The sequence below is a fragment of the Netta rufina genome (assembly GCF_964035555.1).
Source record: "Netta rufina genome assembly, chromosome: 6".
Lineage (NCBI taxonomy): Eukaryota > Metazoa > Chordata > Aves > Anseriformes > Anatidae > Netta > Netta rufina.
The window spans coordinates 28,451,681-28,473,500 of NC_140129.1; positions in this window are offsets into that span (position 1 = coordinate 28,451,681).

Genomic DNA, 21,820 nt, shown 5'->3' on the forward strand with positions numbered 1-21,820 from the left:
GACAGGATCTCATAGTCCTTGGACATGTAGATGAATAATATTCAAAGCTGACAAGCACCTCACATTCCTGTAGTATTCTCACATGCATTGATTATTATAGCTCCCTGTCCCACGTTACATGACAAAATTTCTCCATAGTATTTGATATCAATTCCTTCTTCATTTAGAAGCAGATAAACATTCTTTATACCATTCAATGTTTATTGCAGGATTAAGCTATACCTCTGGCAAACAAACAAATCTAGACTGAATTTCCATGGATTTGTCATGAACAAAGTTACAAGTAATGCATTTGAAGGGGGGGAAGCCTGCAATCTGAACAACTTGAACTCCTAACACAACATTCCTGCCTATGAAACAATGCTGTGAGAGACCAAGAGACGCCTGCAGAAAGGAAAATTCATCCATCATTCTAGCTACTCTGGTAAGAATTTTTTCAAAAAAAAAAAAAAAGTTTTATTGGAAAACTTTCTTAAAGCTGAAGTTGTTCAGGTGGATCAGAAAAATTTTTGAGGTCTGAGAATGAATTTATAATCAGATCCGAAATGTCTGAATCTGAAAAGGATTCAATCCGAAAGGGTTGTTAGACATTGGAACAGGCTGCCCAGGGAAGTGGTGGAGTCACTATGGACGGAAGTCTTTAAAAGACGTTTAGATGTGGAACTTAGGGATATGGTTTAGTGGGGACTGTTAGTGTTAGGTCAGAGGTTGGACTCGATGATCTTGAGGTCTCTTCCAACCTAGAAATTCTGTGATTCTGTGATTCTGTGAGATCTATGGAATAAGGAGCTGTGCATACTGTATTCCCAAGGGACGGAGGAGGGGGATGGGGGGGGATGGGGAAAGCGTGGTTACACTTTCCTCAAAACGTATTATTGCCTTGTCTCCAAGAGCCTTTGCTCACAAGACTACTTTGCTTAACTGCCTGGGAGATGGATTATATAACCAAATAATTAAAAAATAAAAAAATTCAGCCAGATCAGTCCCCTGATCTGACCTGTTGGATTAACACATCCAACACAAAGAGTGACAGAGGGATAACTGAACAGGGCATCCCTTGGTAACACTGCCTGCTCTAGGTAGGAAGATTCAGCCACTGAAGTCTGCATTGCTGTACAGGGAGCTCTGCCCAAAGAAGGTGTACCAACACACAGACATTCCTACAGAGCTGCATCCAACAGTTAATTAGAAATTAATTTTTTAAAATACCTTATTTAAATACAGTCACTTTCTCAGAAGTCAAGTAATCTGGAGAATGGTATATAAATTGTATATATAAACCACTTTGCCACAGACATTCTCCTTGCTCAGTCTACAAAACTTCAGAAAATTGAGAAGTCAATACATTTTATTGTTAACATTTAAAGCCTCCACTAAATGATCATACAAGGTACAATGCAGAAACATGCACCAAATGGAATGGCCAAAGAGATGCAGTATGAAACCTTCTTTATGATCCAACACAAGCAAACATCTTGTAATTTTTAGTCTTCCAATTTTTATTTATTTAAAAAAATAATTTGCTTGTTATCAGAAGTGACAGTAGTGTCTAATACCAGGTTTTGCCTGATACATCACAACAAACTGATTGCTTCTAACTTTGCCAAACAAACTCCTGGGCTGCAATTTCTCAACCTTTGTATCTACCTCAGGCAAAACATATTGAGAAAGCTTCAGAGAAGACATTTCTGTAATTTCCAGGAACAAGTATACAGTATTAAAAAAAAGATAAGTTTTTATTAAAGCAATAAAAAAAAAAAAAAAAAAAAACAAAAAAAACAACTACCTGGCATTGGTCCTTCAAGAAACTTAAGTGCCCCTGTGCTTTAGGGAGGGGATTTGATACCTGGCAGGTGCATTCAGTCTACTGCAGCTATCTACAGCTGCAAAACAGAGATAGCTCAGGCACCTGGGAACCCCAAGAGATGCCTCAAAAACAACAGGGCTAAGAAAATAAAGGAATTAAGTGGATGTGGACTTACTGCAGATGTGAAGCAGTGACATAATCTTCCTATTTACCACTAGAGTGCAAGCACTTGCCCTCTGTGCCATGCTTTGGCACCTCTCCGGCTCCACAGGGAAGCTTCAGAGCTGCTGGAGAAGTGTAGTGGGAGTCAGTGATGTAGCAGGGAAGGTGGAGAACGGCTGATGGTCCAAAGCCATAGAATCCATGGCTCAGAAAAGCTTCCACAACCTTAGAGACAACCTTTATCACTCTTCTCTGGTCTCTCCTGAACAATGTCCCATGACTCAGTAACCCTGATGTGGCCTGCTCATGGCATCACAGCCTTACAGAACATAAGTAAAGTCCATATTTTACCCAGACACTTATAGTAGGATCATATCTTCAGAACACCTTAAAGGCCAATATTTCTACTATTTTTTTTTTCAGGTAATTGTTTTCCTCTGATAAAGGCACAAGTGTTCAGACAGCTCCACTTTGCTGGGTTCAGTAGAAATCTGTCATCATCACTTCCAGTTCCTATCTGAGCCTGTCATCCAAATTCAAATGTAAAGAAAATTCACTCACTGGTTAAATTTAGATTACATCATGAAAGCCCCTTACAAAGCCAAACAATCTAGGCAAAATAAACATTTTTCTTTGGCAGCATATAGACCTGTGTGACAGTGTACATGCAGAACTCATAAGCACTAGTAGGGACTAGTCTAGTCAGTGCCATCTGTTCACTATTGTGAGATGACTGGATGTTCTTCCACCACCCTCACTAAAGGTCAATGTATCTTTGACAGAAAGAAAACCAAGTCAAAACCCACCGTTAGGTGCCCCAATTTTTACCATAACAGCTGCTGTTCAGCAACACCTTCTAGATTGCGAGGGGTCACAATTCTGAAAGGAAATTCCCCCACTGGCACATGAACTCATGAAAATGAAGGCCCCTACTTGAGGAAAAAAGGAAGTCCTCAGGCAAAAATACACATTTAGCAGAGATTGCTGCAGCAGTGCTAGCTGACCTAGCATAGATGAGCACAAAAAACACTCCTATAATCTCTTCTGTCAGCCTTGCTATGTGGGCAGTAACTGACAGCAGAATAGTGCTAATGTACTAGTGAAAGAAGAGGGAGGAAGGGTTTTTGAAACCACAGTTATTTTTGCAGAAATGGCCTGACCACAGCCGTTCAGAATATTGTTCATGCAGATGTAGTGGGTTTACATGGCAAGGTTTTGGTAGCAGGGGGTCATAGGGATGGTTTCTGTGAGAAGAATCTAGAAGCTGCCCCATGTTAGGTAAGGGCCCCGCTGCTGATCAGAGCCGAACCAGTAAGTGATGTTGTTTGCGCTTCTGTGAGAGCATATTTAAGATGGGAGAAAGCAGGGTTCCACGCTGCAGCCTGTGGAGGAGACCACAGTGGAGCAGGTGGACCTGCACCAATGGAAGCTGTGGCTTGTGAAGGACCCCCAGCAGAGCAGATTCTGGGCCAGACCTGTAGCCCGTGGAGAGGAGCCCATGCAGGAGCAGGTGACCTGGCAGGAGCTGCTGCCTGTGGGGGACACAGGTTGGAGCAGTTTTCTCCTGAGGGATGGACCCCGTGGTACGGACCCATATCTGGAGCAGTTCTTGAAGAGCTGCTGCCTGTGGGAAGCCCATACTGGATCAGTTCACCAAAGACTGCATCCTGTGGGAGGGACTCCACAGCACAGGGGATGAGTGACCAAGAAGCAGCAGCACTACAAACTGACCATAACCCATTCTCCCGTGCCACTTGGGGGAAGGAGGTGGAAGAGGGTGGATGGGGAGGAAGGTGCTTTTGGTTTCTTTCCTTTGTTTCTCACTTCTCTAACTTGTTAGTAGTAAGCAATAAATCTTACTATCTCCCTATGCCGAGTCTGTTTTGCCCGTTACAATAATTACTGCGTGATCTGCTTGTCCTTATCTCAAACTTTGAGCCCTTTTCATTGTATTTTCTCCCCATTCCTCTTTGAGGATGAGGAGTGAGATAGCAGTTGTGGTGGAGCTGCCGACCTGAGTAAAACCACCACAACAGACCAGTGTCTGGATCGAGCACCATAAATTCAGAGGCAATGTACATTTCCCTATCAGCAAAGCAAAACAGGCAATTTTAGCATCACTCAACCTCCCCCCATCTTGGGAAGCCTCTCTGCTCAGATGCTATTAAATAGAGTTCCTCACCCTTGCTCCACTTCATAGGCTAAGAAGAGCAGGGAAGTCAACCCTGAATGCCATTTTATATATTTCCTGTCCTAGTTTCTCTCTCCCTCAGTCATGCAACTAAAAAGTCAACTCTGAATAAAATCAGAAACTGTGAGAGTATAAACAGCAGACCCTTATTGCTGCATCCCAATTTGTATTGTTTACCAAATTAACATGACTGATAAGAGCTGAACTCTGCATGTTACCACTCCTACTTCTCCTACTCACTGTATTTATTTTTAAATCTTTCACCTACTGAACAAGAGGAATGTCTCTTAAATGGGTTAAGTGGCATGAAAGCATGACACTTACACAAATTCTAACCAGGAAAATAAATTTGCTGCTATGAGTTTGAGTGTTCTTTAGCACGTTTTCTCGAAGTTCGCTTTTCAACTTCTAGCAGGTTCAATGGCTCTGTTCTTTTTTCATTTTGGTAACTTCAGCTGCTACTTTTAAATTGTTTCTGCAACAATATTTTTTAAACAAGACATCCCCAGAATTAAAAATTAAGGTAACTTCTTCTAGGGTGAGATTGTTACCTTCTCTTTGCACTCTGCCTGGTATAAAGAAGATTGTTTTCTGCCTTCAGCACCTAGCATTTTCCTTGTCTCAATGGACTGAGTTGCAAAGAAACTTCTGAACGTACGTGAAGATTCATGGTTGGTTAGCAGGAAGGAGAACAAGAATCAGCTGCATGCAAACCTGGGATCCCTATTTTCTTCAGGGATGAATTAACAGGCTGGGTACACCTAAAGTCACATATTATGAAGGAAATGATCATAACAGCAGGAAGATTTAGGAGCTCTACCTGCCCTAAAACAAGACAAATAAGACAGTGTTAATAAACAAAAGACTGAGATTTGAAATGAAGTTGGTTTTCCTCACTGTCTTGAAAATGAATTAAATTCATTTCTTTATGACTTATAGCTGTAACTATACTTGAATTTGCATATCCACTATTTTCAGTTTCATTCTTTTTATATCGTAGTTGCCATTCAAATCTAAAACATTAATATAGAACATAAATACACCTATTTACACGTCACTGATTTTATAGGATTCCATTGAGTTGGGCAAACCTGATTCTCAAACTCTGAGGGAATCTATATCTAGTATTGAATTTACTGACTTAATTCAATCAGACTGCTGTGAACAATAACACCTGATCTGCTGAAGTACTGGTTTTGAGATCCCATAAATGGTTTCAGGAGCATCTCGTGGCACAATATTGCTTTCCATATATTCTTAGCTAAGAAAAAGCCATGTTCAAGGTTTGTTGAAGGAGAATATGCAGATCACTGGTAAGTTTGGATAATGGCCTCTGAGAGCAGGCCAGTCATTTTAGTACTGCCACAATTGCTCTTGATTATGGTTGCTGATTTTCCTATGTAAGAGCGCAGTAAGACATCTTTAATTACAATTAAATTTAACTGCAATTAAAAAAAAAAAAAAAAAGTCATAGAAAGACAGTGGTCTTTGGGGGGAAAGATTTTCATTTGAAGGTCCTTCAGCACAAGACACATACTATAGCTATCCCTTAATAAAGGAGAGACAGGGATCCAAATGCAAAACTATACCTGCAAAACTCGAGTACCCCTTGGCCACTCAGTGAAGGGTAACAAGAACTGGTCACCAAATTATGTTCCAAAATCTTGTACAGAACACATGGAAAAATAAAGACCTCTACAGAAAAAGCAGAGCTCCCTTAATGGTGAGCTATGTTGACAAGTATATGAAAGTTTAGTACATGTTTGAACACTAATAATATGCCAGATAAGAATTGCCTGAACGTTTATCCTGGGCAAATCATTCTTCACTCATATGTGACTATTTTAGCTGCTTAGATCTGCAGTAAGATTATGTGAAAAACGTTAAGCTGTGGTAAAAATAAAAATCTCATATGATTTCCAACAAAAAGTATCCTTCCTCTTCCCCAAACTCAGATTTCAATTTTGTATTCTTTGAACTCATAGTACATTGGAAGATACATCACCACAAAATTTCCTCAAAGTTCTGTAAAAACCCATGCACAAGTTCTAATCAATAAACTATGTGACCGTTCTTTTCAGTGGCATGTACAGATACTCACATCTAGTGCCAGAAAGATTCTCTCACCTGGTTAAAATTGAGTAGATTTTTCTGTCTGCAAAATAAATGAAAGCTAAAAATAATCAATCCCAGATACTATGGAGACTACCGGTATTTATGTCCCATCAAATCTACGCACTTATTAAAATACGCACTTAAATTTCTGGGAGCTCCCAATGTAAATTAGGATGTTCTCATTTCAAAGTCAGGACAAGTTACTTGCAATGCAAGAAAAACATTCTTGCATTAAGCTCATGACCCATAGCTGAACACTTTCTTTAATTACATTCAGAGATCAATAATAGAAATGCACATTCTTCAATTTGTTATTAAATAAAAGGATCTTCAAAGGACCCACACCTTAAGAGCAAAAAAGACATTTTTCAGTTAAATTAAACTGAATTGACTTAAACTTCTTTCTTCTTCTCAGCTCTGTTCCCATCTTATTTGATGACTTACATAAGTATTGTATCAAAGTTTCTTCTCATGGGTTACCAGCTCATCTGGAAATAAGATATGAATGAAATCTAACAAGAAACTCCTGACATTTTCAGCAAAGGCTTTCCAGGAAAGAGATCCAGATAAGCCTCTTGATATCTGAACTGAAATCCACCTGATATTGACTAGGAAATACATGTATAGGCGGCTCCTCCAGCAGAGAGAAGGACATTGTTGGTTTGCATTGTAGGACCTAAAACTTCATCAAAAAATATTTCTAAAACCCCAAGCTGTTAGCATGTGCACAAGTGACTCGCATGGTCTCTCACCTCATTGTAACTCAACACTGGCACTAATACCTTACATAGTAACTCACAGACTAAGCCAAGAACTGAATAGGCTATGAACTGACAAGGAGGAGTTGTTTATGTGGTCCTACTGAGACTACCCAGGATGGGGCAAGGTGTAGGAGTGAATCATAATCAAGGTGAGAGGAAGAGGATTTCACTTTGTTGTTCATTAAGTTGAACACCCTCTTTTTATTCTTCGGAAAACATTGGTGTCTATGCCTATAGTACTTTTTTGCCAATCCTACATCTGCACAGAAGTCTGTCCTGGTCACTCAGAACTGCAAAGAAATTGTTTTCTTTAAATAATCCAAGGAGAAGTCAGCTTGGAGGCTTCAGAGCATTTCAAGTCACAGTGCCCACTCTTGAGGTACTAAATAATGCAGTAAGAGATTCACCTGCACAGCAAGGTAAAAGAAAGAAAGATGCTTTGAACTGAAGGAGGCAATTAAGGTAGGACTGCAAAGGGACCCTCTGGATGACTTCTCAATGTTTTCTGCAAAGTCACCTCTGCCTCTTCAACGACTAAAAGCAGCAGAATCTATGGATACAGCTGTGCTTTTTGCCTACAGTTGATAGTCTCATGGGGAGCAACAAGCAGACAGACTAAAGCTACACAGAACACTCTTCAGACAAAGGTGTCTGACTGCAGCCAAGGCATCTGACACACCTCTGCTGTTTGCAGCCTGTAAGGTGAGCATGAGTAGCACAGGGTGTGCAGCAATGAGCTTTAAGTGCAGCTGATTGGCCCCTGCTAGCAATGCCTTCCCTCAGTGCTAGCACAACAGTGAAACACTGGCAAAAACACAAGTCCACGGGGGCAGCAGGATCAGAAACATGACTGGTAGGAAGAGGCCAACAGCTCAAATATCTTTGTTCTGATTTCTTCCCTTTTCCCAAGTTATAATTTTTAAAGCCCTGGCCTGTTGAGGGGTTTTAAGCAACAGGGAACTGAAAAACTACAAGGTGACCTAAATACTCTTCAGTATCCTAAAAATTCTTTTTTTTTTTTTTTTTTTTTTTTTAATCTCTTGTGTACTAGTTATATAAGAAATTCCAGTATGAAAGGATTGCTTTCTATTAAAGGTAACCACTGGACATGACAACACATCAGAAAGTGTGACAAATTCTGAATGACTGACTATTTAGAATGTAAGAGTGCATTTCTATAGAACTGCCTAAAACTCTAATTCAAAAGAGAAATACATTTACACCAAGACAAACTCTACTCTCATGGAGCCAGAATAAATCCATTTCCTCTTCAGTTTTCACATGCACACAGGGGAGCAAAACTTTGGTTTAAGATTATTATTTCTGTCAGAATCATTACTCATATGAAGGTGGACCGCGATACCACTAAGTTGTAGGACCCAATTTGCATTCTTGCTTGAATTGCAAGTACAAATCCACATCCCATACACATGCAGACAAGAGCTCAGATTACAGTTCCATATCAGAACAGCAGGGGAAGAGTTACAATCTCTTTTGCAAGAGTTTGCAAGCAGGTATGCACTGGCTCAAAACCCCATCCTGAAAGTGATCAAACAAAACCTGCTCAGCCTGCACACGTAATAAATGCAGGACAATTCATATTCCTTTTAATTACGTGCCTTGATCTAAGTTTCTAGTATTTGTTTTTTACTAGTGCTAATACAAGTACCACTTAAGAAAAACTCTGATAGATTGCAATAAGGCTAATGTAAATTTTTCTTTTGCTTATGATATAACAAGAACTTGGCACTTGCTAAGATGATGTGCTCAGGGAAAGGAATAATAAGGATAGACTGAATTCAGATTGTCAACCATAATTTTTCTGGACAACAAAAATAGAATATTTCCTAGTTTATACCAGCGGAGGGTCTACTTTATGAATGTAATACAAGCAGTTTGTGCAATAAGACATTTTCCCTGAAATCTCATTTATTTCCAAGACAACACAGTTAAACTGATAATGCACAAAGATGTGCTGACATACTTCTGGAGGCAAAGGATCCCAGTATAGCTTATTCTCTTGTATTTAAGGAAAAAGACCATACTCATAACAGTGGCTTTCTATTTGTATGAATGCATTCCTTTCTGGAATTTCACTAACTCAAGCACTGTCAGAATAATATTACTTTAAAATCTGCAGCATAACTATACTTCGATCAGCTACAGGAGAGATATCAATACCCCCTAGGGTTAACTGATACTGTTCCCTGCACATGCCTTGTGAATCTTGTGGGAATTGATCCTTTAAATTTTTGTTTGTTTGTTTGTTTTTGCTAGCATATTTCTTAACTTCCACTTGGTGTGTCCCAGGGCTGATATTTAATAACACTAAGAACACTCACAGGTGGGCTACCAAGCTGCCTCTCTACAACTTCTGCTGACAAAGGGGAAACTGAAGACAGCAGGCTGGAGCTGACTTTGCGAAGTTCCACTTTTAATAACTGTTTTGGCCTCTTTTTAATTTTAAAGATCAGCTCAGGTTTCCTCTGGGGAATTACCATTTTGGGACAGCCTCAGAACCCCCATTAGCCACAGCCCTGGGCTGCGCTCAGCAAAGAGCATCTCCAGTTTGCTCACTGCTGTGTTTCTTGCCTTCTTATTAATCACTGTCTTTTTGATGACAGCATTGTGGACACCTGCTTCCTGCTGACTTGATTGGAATCGGGCCTTTACATCCAAAGCATCCAATTTCTTATCTTGAGGAATTTCTTCAGGAATTTTTTCCCTAACCCCTACTTTAGTTCCATATTTCTCCATACCAAAACAGAACTAATATTACAGTCCCAACTACTGATTCTGCCTCCATTCAAATCCCCATTTTCATTGCACAGAAAAAAAAATCATAACAATCTTTCAAAATCATAAACATTTGGTAGAAAATCATGATCCAAGTGGCAAATGGTAAAGGGAAGACATGGATTTTTTCCCCTCCTTTCATGGTTCCCTAGTATTTCTGCAAGGATGAATGCATTGTTTCCATCAGATATTTCATGTAAACCAGTATAAATGTCCTGTTCAGACTTATCAGAAATCTTAGTTTGGTTTCAGAACTAGAACAGGACCAGAACTGAACGGAGACATTTATGAGGAGACATTAATGAGTAATGCATTTAAAAAACACTGAACTTAAATTTGAAGCACTTTGGCAAAGCTTTGATAGTTTAAAAGACATTTTTCTTCAACCAACCAGAATTTGTGTTTTATTTCCAGGGAAAAGTGAAATCAAATTTAAGAAGTCTTTGCTCAGCTATATTAGGCCCATCCATAAACTTTGTAGACAACTAGTCCATGAGTGACTAAGAAAATTAAATATAAATTCTCATGGAGCTGAAATCACCATTGATCCAGTATTCTCTCCAAAATGAGCAGGAAGAATCCCAGTGACCTCTGGGGAGTTTCAGTGATATATATCCAATGCAGGAATCATTCCAGTACTATTACGGGGTGGAGTTCCTGGTACTCAAGGTGAGTTCTCTAAGAAATAGTGCCTGCCCAAAATTGAGTCTGGTACTTGACATGCAACTGGGGAGCTCACCTCAGAGTAAGACACCACTCTACCATGCTTAAAATGGAAATTAAGCACTCCATATTGCCATTAAGACCATTTGAGCTCTGCCTTAACACGTATGTCATTAAATGTCTTCAAACCTGCATTAAGATTTACAACTACTATATTTCAAATAGTTGCAGCCATTCACAAGGAGAAAAAAACCTTCAGTTTTGCTTGCAGTCAATTGTACCAACAGAATTAAGCTGCACAGAGAAACAGCAAGCTGAGTATAAAATTGGTTAGAAATTAGAAGTCATATTCTAACGGGTAATGGTTTATGGAAGAGGAAAACAGGATAGGAATGGTGCTTCTTGTTCTCCATCTCCATCTTCTACTTTGATGAAGGAATAAGGAATAAGCAGCAATTCATGAATTTGTCTCAACATTATCATCAGAGATACTGGGTTCTAAATGCTGTTCCAATAGCATGTTTTGATGCTGAAGCCTAGAAAATAGAATTTAATACAGATAAGTGGACTTTGCATAATGGAAGTTCAATATTAATTGTAACCACAAAGTAAAGAGCAAATAATACAGACAACTGATATTAAAAGAATTAATAAAGTATAATAGATTATTTCTTGCAGCTGCATTGCATGAGAAAGAAAAAAGAAGAGTAAGGTGCTTGGCTGACAACAAATCCTGTCTAAGTTACACAATAATTAATAAAATCTATTCTTACTGCATTAAATTCAGTTTTGGCTCATTATTTATAGGAAGGTATTTAGGAAAAAATGTGCAGTGTATGTGTTAGCATAGTTACTGTCAAATAAGAATTACCATGAACTTTTGTTTCCTCACTGTCTTAAAAGACATACCATTAAAAGCTTAAGAATCATTGGCAAAAAATATGTATTGATATCAACAGGTTTATTATTTCTCATAGGTGCTTGTTTATGAGGGCTCCTTTAGGCTGAAATAAAGCATATTCATTGCCCGTATTTCATTTAAGTAAACACATTTGTGATTATTACTGACAAGAAGAATTATATGACAGCAATGCAGAGCAGTGAAAACAAACAATAGGACTCACCAAGCTATATACAGATAAACACCGGAGATGGTGTTGCTCACAGCTAGTAAGCATACAAATCTAGTGTTCCTGTTGTGTTCTGTGACATTAGGGTCAAGTATATGAAATAGATTTGTATTGCTCATTTAGAAATCCCATACATTTCTTTTAATGCAGCATTAAAAGGCTTCTAGCAGAGCTCAGAATACAATACAATGTGGTAAGCCATAATTGTGCATTGTCATGTTTAATAGCGCCAGGACTAAACCCTAGGAAACTTATTTTTCAAATTAACCTTTTTTTTTTTTTTTTTTTTTCCCCCTCTCAAGCTACCTTTCTATGAATTGTGTTTCTACATCCAGACAATTCTCATCCCATTCTCTCTAATCACTGGTCTTTTTTTTTTTTTTTTTTCTAATTGAACTTAAACCATCAAAATGGCACATAAACAAGATTTTTGTATCGAAAACCTGTGAATTTTGACAGTGATCAAGAGTACTCACCCCAATCACCAGCTGTGTGCCCTGTGTAAGTGCTAATTTAACTTAAAAAGTATCACTTGAACAAAAACAGGAAATCTGTGGTACAGTTCTTAAGATATCAACTTATGTACCTAATGCTTAAAAAGAAAAAAAACTCCACCCCCAGCAGATTCACAAATTTATTTTTTCCCCTCCTGCTCCCCACTGCCTCCAGAGACATATTTCTACCAAATCCATCAAATCGTTCACAGAAGAGACCCAATTTTAAGTTTCAGATCTAAATCAAAAATAAGTCTTTGACATCACCTACAAATACTCAGAAAATTGAGCTTTTCCACAAATCATCCTTAATGTTTTGAATATTGGTATGACCAAGCTGAACCCTCTAACCATATTACTTCTCTTGGAAGAAGGTACATCTGCATTAATTTGTCACTCGATGTTTTTGATTTGCAAATATGGAAGACAGTAAAAATTTAACTAGAATAACATGCTTTCTTTTCCTTCTGCCTTCACTATGGCTGGATGTTTCATTCTCTTCATGGTTTTAATAAGCAATGCTTCCACATATTTTAGAAATGTAGGTGTTAACCGATCTTTATTGATAGTCTTGATTACATTTTCCCCAAATACTGATGGGTCAGACAACCTACTCTCAAGAAATAGCAATAGACACCTCCACAAACAGATCCCAATCATATCAAAGAAATCCCTATTATATATATTTCAGACTATCCAAAAACATACTGTGTGCAAAAAATAGCCTCAGATAGGAAGAGATATTTTTACTCAAGAAAAAAGAAGGTGCAGTTTTCTGAGGGACTTCTATATCCAGGCTTCTCTGCTATTTGGTGATAGCATGGATGTCTGTGCATCTTGCTTAAGAGGTGTTGAGTCAGGAGCAGAGTTTAAGAAATAAAATTTGCAGCTGCTGGATCTGAATGTAACCTTACTCTTTTATGAGTCACTCCACATCCTGTGTCATGAATAGACCACTGGAGGATGAGCCAAGATGTTGTTTTCTCTTCAAAAAGAATTTAAAAAAATTAAAAATGGTGTGCAGTTAAAAACAATGGCAGTACCTCAGAAGGCCTGAATAATAGATAGTCCTGTAGAGAACTCAAAATGCATGCTTTGTATTTTTGCTAATGAATGACGGAGCCAGTAATAGAAATTTTGATAGACAACAGTGAAATAAAGAGTCCTATTCAACTGCAGATTTTATTTGTATCCAACACAATGCAGTTTTCATGATGCATCACAACCCTGGGCATAGTATATCATCTCAACAACGTGAATATGATTACAACTCAGAGTCAAACAATGACTCTATGGACCACCCTTCAAATAGAAATGTATATTAAAAAGTCCATTTATTTGCATTAGTTGAGCTTCTAGATTTTATCAATAGCTGGGTCACAGCCACTGGGCCAGATTTGCAGCTGATATAAATCAACACTACCACTAGAGCTCCAAAGTACCTCAGCAGAATACTGTTTACATCAGTCATAGTGAACTAAGATGAATGAAATCAAAGTAACACTCCAGTTGGCTGAATTTTCATCCCAAAGGAGGGGCGGGGAAAGAGAGAGAAGAATCATGTGTTGTGGAGTCTGCAAAAAGTTGATCTAACAGACTACAGGAAACCACTGAAAGTAATTAGGAAATGTGCTTCCAAAATTTTATCTCATTTAACTCTCTGAAGTTTAGGTGTCCGCCTAAACTAAGCATCTGGATATCCTCTACTGACAAAAACTAATAGCAAATGAAAAACAAACAAACAAACAAAAAACCCCACAGCTTTTGTGTGGACCAATTTCTCTTCAAAGACCACAGGCAGCGTTGTGCACTAATTTAGGCTCGATACTCAGCTATCAGTGGTCTGATTTTTGTCCTCTTCAAGTAATGGACTTGGCTACTGTTCCCTACCACTTCTATATTATCCATCACAATCGATACATACCAGATACAGGTTAATAATTCATTGTCCATAAATCATTTTTTTTTTCAATGCACAGAAATTTGAGAAAGCATCATTCCTAGTATGATTTTGAATTGGAAAAGCAGTATTGTGCATTGCAATAGTAACATGAATAATTCAAAAGGAAAGAAAGCATGTATATCATCCGTAGAAGCACACAGCATAGATAAAACAAGCTTCCTGTATTAACAAGTGACATAGCAAATATGTTAATAGCCAGAAACCTAAGCTGTAGCTAACTGATCCTATTTCTATCACTTAAAGCAGTTAAAGATATCAGGCACAAGGCTGTAAAGCAAATGGATCTGAGATATAATTGAATTAGCAACTGTGACACAAGTTCTTGCAGAAACAAGATTCTGCACTCAGAAGCAAGTCTCCCATGCAAATCTTTTGATTGCATGCAAACTCATTCTGATCTCTGCAAAAATCTTCCTCATCCAGAACTTCCATATGAAAAATAAACACCCCGTGGAGGTGATATTGGATGCAGCATCATTCCAATGATTTGCCGTCTATCCAAAGTTTAGCAGGTCACCTAAAAAATTAATCAAAATATATTGTTTCTGCACAGATTTTTGTTACTGCACGGGAACAGCAACTTGACAGCCAAAAAGGCATTATAGCAGTGATAGCTTCTATTTTGAGATTAGCACACTCTTGATATTAAACACACTCCTAAACATGTATGTTTAGGAGACATTTTGGAAAGCAATGAGAGAAAGAAGCTGTCAAAATACTTGCAAAAAAATCAATTTACCTGTATACTCAATGCAGAGCAAATGAAAAGATACAAATGAGCTTGGCTGAAAGGACAAGCCATCTCAGACCCAAATGAATGTTCACAAAAATAATATCAACTCCTGCCACACAGCCATCCTGAATACAAAGGCTATGATTTGCAAGCTCAGATTCATGAAATCTTATAGTCATAGAAAGGCTTGATTTAATAACTAGGGCCCATGCTCTCAAAGGCTTCACTTATCCATTCAAATTCCCCATCACTTATGTCAAGGTGAATTATGACAAATTTCCTATACAATTCCTACACTTTAAGCTTATGTTTTTTATATCTCACCTGAATCATGCTGGCGTAGAAATTAATCCTGTGTTCAGAGACTGGCAACTCTACCTGGTTATTCAAAATTTGCTCACACAGCTAGATTTACTTGTGAAAAAGGTCTCTCGGAGGACTGGATTAATCCAGCCCTTCCCTAGCAAACTTCATTATACTCCAACTAACATTGCAAAGCACCCCCATCAGAACTCAGAGACAGTGCTGAGCTGTTGCAGTTTTGTCTGTGTTCTTATGCTGAGAAGATAAGGGATTAAAAAGCTTCTTAAATCTAAAAATATCTCTCAGTCAACATACCCCTAAAGAGAAAGTCAATAGATAGTGGAGTCTCCAAGCGACAAATGTTGAATGAATTCCCATGTGGAGCACCAGAGACACCTATGTTTTGTAAATGTCCTAAATCAAGGGGGGATATAAATAAATAAAAATTCTACTTTAGATCTTCAGAGTTAAGTTTTATTGCCAGCAGTGTCTATACTCATTCTCTTTACTCTCCAATATTTTATTTTATTTTATATTTAAAAAAAAAAAAACAACCTTGCTTATTACAACTGGAGAAGAGGACAAAAAGTTTGTGTGGTCTGGTTTTAATTCCCCCCCCTTTTTTTTTTCCAGCAGTAAGCAAGACCTGACCGCACACTAAAGGTACTTTGTTTCCTCCAAGTAAGAATTAGATGGAGTATTCTTTCTGGAGAATACCTTGTTTCCCTTCATTGGATGGCTAAATTCACTGCACGTTTCCTCATGAGCTTCAACTTCAGAATATATAGTTGATGGTGAATGCTCCAACGGGCTATGGCAAAGTCATCCAGAAAAGATCCTCCAACAGAGTCCTTCAGAGAGAAAACACTATATGCAAAATCCCTCTTTCACTAAAAAGCTTCTGTAAACTTTTCTTTATAGACAACAAGGGTTTAAACTGACTGTCTCAGAATGGATTGACCAGAGGTTGATGGGGGTGCAGATTTTAGGACTACAAGAGGTCTCCTGAACAATCACAGAATGGTTTGGGTTGGAAAGCACCTTAAAGATCATGTAGTTCCAACCCCCCTGCCATTAGCAGGGACACCTTCCACTAGACCAGGTTGCTCAAACCCTATACAACCTTGCCTTGAACTCTCCCAGGGATGGGGTATCCACAGCTTCTCTGGGCAACCTGTTCCAGTGTCTCACCACCCTCATAATAAAGAGCTTCTTCCTAATATCTAATCTAAATCTACCTTCTGATTTTAAAGCTGTTACCCCTTGTCCTATTGCTACACTCTTTGACAAAAGGCCCCCTCTCCTGCTTTCTTGTATGCCCACTTTAAGTAAGAAATCAAGTCCTGGCATTCCCTAATTACATGGACAATAATTTACTCTTGTCAACATTTTTTTGCATCCAGTTAACTTTATCTTGCCACCAGAAAACCTCTACTACCTTAAGTGGAATTAATCTAGGCAACATTATGTTAACAGTTTAATAGAACTCATCTGAGACACACAAATCAAGGATCTTCACTTCAACATGCTCAAATACTAATACTTAGAGTATCAAAAGCTTTGTGGCCTTAATTTACCACATTACAGGTGCTCATGTTAGATTGTCAAAACTGTTAGAACACAGAACAAGACTTCTGTTAAGATGAACCAACAGGGACAGATCTCCAAACTGAAGCCCCACCAAAACAGCTGGAACTTCTGGGTGCCTACATAGAACTTATCAGAAGAAGTCTGCTTCAGAGACAGCTGACTTCATCAGCTGACACAGTGCAGTAATGATTTTAGATCTTCTCTTCCCAATTAACCATCTACTCATAAAAACTTTTAAAATCCTGAAGATGAGGAGACCCTGGTTTCATCAGTTGTCCTAAATTTTCAAGGGAGCTAATTTGCAGCAAACAGGCTATCTTTAAATAGTTATATGGAGTTTCACTCCTTACTGCAAAGGCTGAAATTGAATATGATAATTTACAAGACAAAGGGCATCACTTAATTTTTTCATATATCATAGAATCATAGAATATCCTGAGTTGGAAGGGACCCTTAAGGATCATCAAGTCCAACTCTTGACACCGCACAGGTCTACCCAAAAGTTCAGACCATGTGCCTAAGTTCACAGTCCAATCTCTTCTTAAATTCAGACAGGCTCGGTGCAGTGACCACTTCCCTGGGGAGCCTGTTCCAGTGTGCAACCACCCTCTCTGTGAAGAACCCCCTCCTGACGTCCAGCCTAAATTTCCCCTGCCTCAGCTTAACCCCGTTCCCGCGGGTCCTGTCACTAGTGTTAATGGAGAAAAGGTCTCCTGCCTCTCGACACCCCCTTACGAGGAAGTTGTAGACTGTGATGAGGTCTCCCCTCAGCCTCCTCTTCTCCAGGCTGAACAGGCCCAGTGACCTCAGCCGTTCCTCGTACGTCTTCCCCTCCAGGCCTTTCACCATCTTCGTAGCCCTCCTCTGGACACTTTCCAACAGTTTCATGTCCTTTTTATACTGTGGTGCCCAGAACTGCACACAGTACTCAAGGTGAGGCCGCACCAGCGCAGAGTAGAGCGGGACAATCACCTCCCTTGACCTACTAGCGATGCCGTGCTTGATGCACCCCAGGACACGATTGGCCCTCCTGGCTGCCAGGGCACATTGCTGGCTCATATTCAACTTGCTGTCTACCACGACCCCCAGATCCCTCTCTTCTAGGCTGCTCTCCAGCGTCTCATCGCCCAGTCTGTACATGCAGCCAGGGTTTCCCTGTCCCAGGTGCAGGACCCGGCACTTGCTCTTATTGAACTTCATGCGGTTGGTGATCGCCCAGCTCTCCAACCTGTCCAAATCCCTCTGTAAGGCCTTTACGCCCTCATTTGAGTCCACAACTCCTCCAAGTTTGGTGTCATCAGCAAACTTACTCAAAATACCCTCTATTCCTACATCCAGATCGTTTATAAAAATATTGAAAAGTACCGGCCCTAAAATGGAGCCTTGAGGGACCCCACTGGTGACCGCCCGCCAGCCTGACGCAGCCCCATTTACCATAACCCTTTGGGCCCTGCCCGTTAGCCAATTGCTCACTCATCGTATGATGTTTTTATTTAGCTGTATGGTGGACATTTTGTCCAGTAGGATCCTATGGGAAACCGTGTCAAAAGCCTTGCTGAAGTCCAAAAAAATCACATCAGCTGGTTTCCCTTGGTCCACCATATGGGTGATCTTATCATAAAAGGAAATCAGGTTAGTTAGGCAGGACCTACCCTTCACAAACCCATGCTGGCTGGGACCAATGACTGCTTTGTCCCCCAGGTGCGCCTCAATAAGACCGAGAACCAACTTCTCCATGACTTTACCAGGCACTGACGTGAGACTGACAGGCCTGTAATTGCTAGGGTCTTCTTTCTGACCCTTCTTGAAAATTGGCACAACATTTGCCAGCTTCCAATCTACCAGGACCTCTCCAAATTCCCAGGATCGTTGAAAAATAATTGAAAGAGGTTCCGCGATGACATCCGCCAGCTCTTTCAGCACCCGGGGATGAATCCCATCCGGACCCATGGACTTGTAGGGATCCAGGTGGAGTAGCAAATCCCGCACACGTTCAGGGTCAGTTGGGAGTTTGTCATCCCCACCGTCCCGGCCCTCCAGCTCAGGACACCCTGGGTCCCGAAGCCCATCATCGGCATTGAAGACAGAGGCAAAGAAGGCGTTAAGCGTCTCTGCTTTGCCTACGTCATCGTCTGTGAGGAGACCTTCCCTATCAAGGAGCGGCCCTATGTATTCTTTAGTTCTCCTTTTTCCATTTACATATCTAAAAAAAACCTTTTTATTTTCTCTCACAGACACAGCCAGCTTCAACTCTAGCTGTGCTTTGGCCACTCGAACTTTCTCCCTACAAACACGAACAGCATCCCTGTATTCTTTCCATGACGCCTGGCCCTCCTTCCAGTAGCGAAACACTCTCTGTTTCCGCCTAATCTCCATTAGAACATTCCTGGTCAGCCACGCCGGCCTCCTTCCCCGCCTGCCTGACTTGCGATATTTTGGAATTGCCTTATCTTGTGCTTCGAGGAGGCATCGCTTAAAGAGTGACCAGCACTGGTGGACATCGAGGCCTTCAAGAGCAGTTTCCCAGGGGACCTTGCTGACTAGTTCCCTGAGCAGCCTGAAGTCCGCTTTCCCCATATCTAGGGATGAGGTTTTGGTGGCACTTTTCCTTCTGTCACCATAAATTTTGAACTCAACCACTTCATGGTCGCTATGACCGAGGCGGCCACCAATCACCACATCTCCCACCAGACCCTCTCTGTTTTCTAGCAACAGGTCTAGGAGGGCACCTTTCCTAGTTGGCTCCGTTAGCACCTGCACCAAGAAGTTATCATCTAGGTGCATATATACATGAATATATATATATATATATATTATATATATATATATGAATATATATATATATTCATATATATTTATATATAAACAAGCCTAGACATCCTCATTATAAAAATCTCACAAGCATTATCTTTGAAAAAGCTCAGTTGCAAACAGTACAGAATAACAGACTTCAGCCACCTCCTCCTATAATGAAATTTCTTGGTTTCATGGATTATGTAAAATCACTGTAAATGATGAATTCCACCCATGCCCACTGGGCATAGTGAGAAAACAGCACAAAGAAAGATAAGCAACTGCAGTTATGCAAATCTTGCCTGGTTTATCTTTTGCTAAGGTTAACAACAATGCAGCTGCACCAAGTTTTATACTATGAAGTATAAAAAGGGAAATGCCTGTGGTAAGCAACCATGATGAAAGGAAGAAGAAAAGAAGTCTTATAACCTTGTTATGTGCATAAAAGTGTTTTAAAGACATTTGATCTCTCTTCTAAAAAGAGCCTGTGCAATCATAATCTTAAGTTTTCAGCCTTAGTTGTAAGCAACTGCAATATCTGTCATCTTCAGTTTTATCCCATTCAAAGAGGATATTTAAAAGCATATTTCTGACCTTTGTTATCTCCTCTAGCTCCTGTTAGGTCTACTGATAACCATGAGATGTGGGATAAAATTCTGGTTTAACTGAGCTAATGCAAAATGTCTACTGATTTCAACAAAAGTAAGGCTTCATTTGTGGTCAAAGGAATTATCTTGTTGGCTTGCCTGTGCCCCTACTATCACTGAACATCTCTGCTGACTTCCCTTCCACAGTGTGTACAGCTTCCAGTTCTCTTCTTTAAAGGCATGCATTCACCCCACATAGCTTCCAGATCAATCATAGCTTCATTTCTTCACTTCCCCACACCACTCCCACCTCAGGAGGGACTACTGACTCTTGATTTCTTCCATGCTAACTCTGAAATTAGAGTGACTATCCAGTTTCACGACATATACAACCCACTTCACGGCTGACTTAGTTAGGAACACCATCTCATCCACTTTGAGCTTCAAAAAGCAGTTAAAATAACCAGCAAGCCTATGCTTGAACCCACAAACCAAAAACAGCAAGGCATTTTCTCTCACTGCTCAATCTTCTGCAGCCTAAGATGGATTTGAAAGACACATTAAGACTTAATAACAGATCTAGCATAAACATGTGAGACTACCTTCCTTCTTGCCTTTCCTACTTTATAACCTAAGGACTTAAAATAGTCAGTACTCCAAGATACTAAAACGTCCAGGAGAATGGGATTGGACCTCTGTAACTTTTCTGTCATTTGTTTGTGCTGCAAGTAACGCTGTTCTGCTTTGCCCCAGCTAGTTCCCAAGTATCTTACCAAAACATTAACCAGGAGCTACATAGATAATTTCTACCAAAATCACCAATCTGTTTTTCATAAAACTAATTTCTTAGGTTTAAGCATATTGTCATCCTTTATGATGAATTTATAAGTTGTATTGTGTCCAACCCCCACCCCGACAAGCTTCTTTCAGAGCTCTAATTTCTTTGGGAAGTTCCAGACCTGACACCCATTTACCTGTGTTAGATCACACAAGTAGAAAGATGAAGAGACAGGATTCAGCTAGCAGAAACATGAGGAAAAACTCTATTAAAGGTCTATACAATAGACTCACTTCAAAACTCTTCATGAGGCTTACCAGCCTTCCTCTAGTGGTCCTACAAGTATTTGGATAGGTAATGAAAAATGGCATGATATTCACTGGAAAACAACAGGTGAATACTTCTGTGTCACAGGACAGGGGAAACAGTCACACCCCAAATGCTGTGATGCTACTTTGCCCTAAGTCCTGTCATGCAGGGAGCAGCAGTCCAGCAACTGCCAAATGCTTACAGATTCCAGTAAAACACTCAGTAGGTCTGATCTCTGAGCAAAAGCACTGAAATCAGACTTGGTGGTATGCTGCCACCAACTGAAAAATAAGATAATTTATTGAGAACAAAGCAAAGCAACACCTCCAGCACAAACCAATCTCACTATGGCAACATCTCCTCCCCCCATCCCCTTAGTATGGGGACTTACAAGGAGAAAGCTGCAGTCTCAGAATGGATTTTTAATAGCTTCCCACCATCAATAGCATCAAAATCTGAACACTGGCTAGAATAAATCAGCAGTACTGTCATGGCTTTGAAACTGTCTTGAATTACAGTGGTAGAGGATCTAGCAACACACCCACTGTATTTTCAACTTCTGATATGATCCAGCAAAGAAAGAAAGCCTCATTTTCACAGTACACCTGAGAACAAGCACATAAGTAAGCAATCTGCCTACATTAA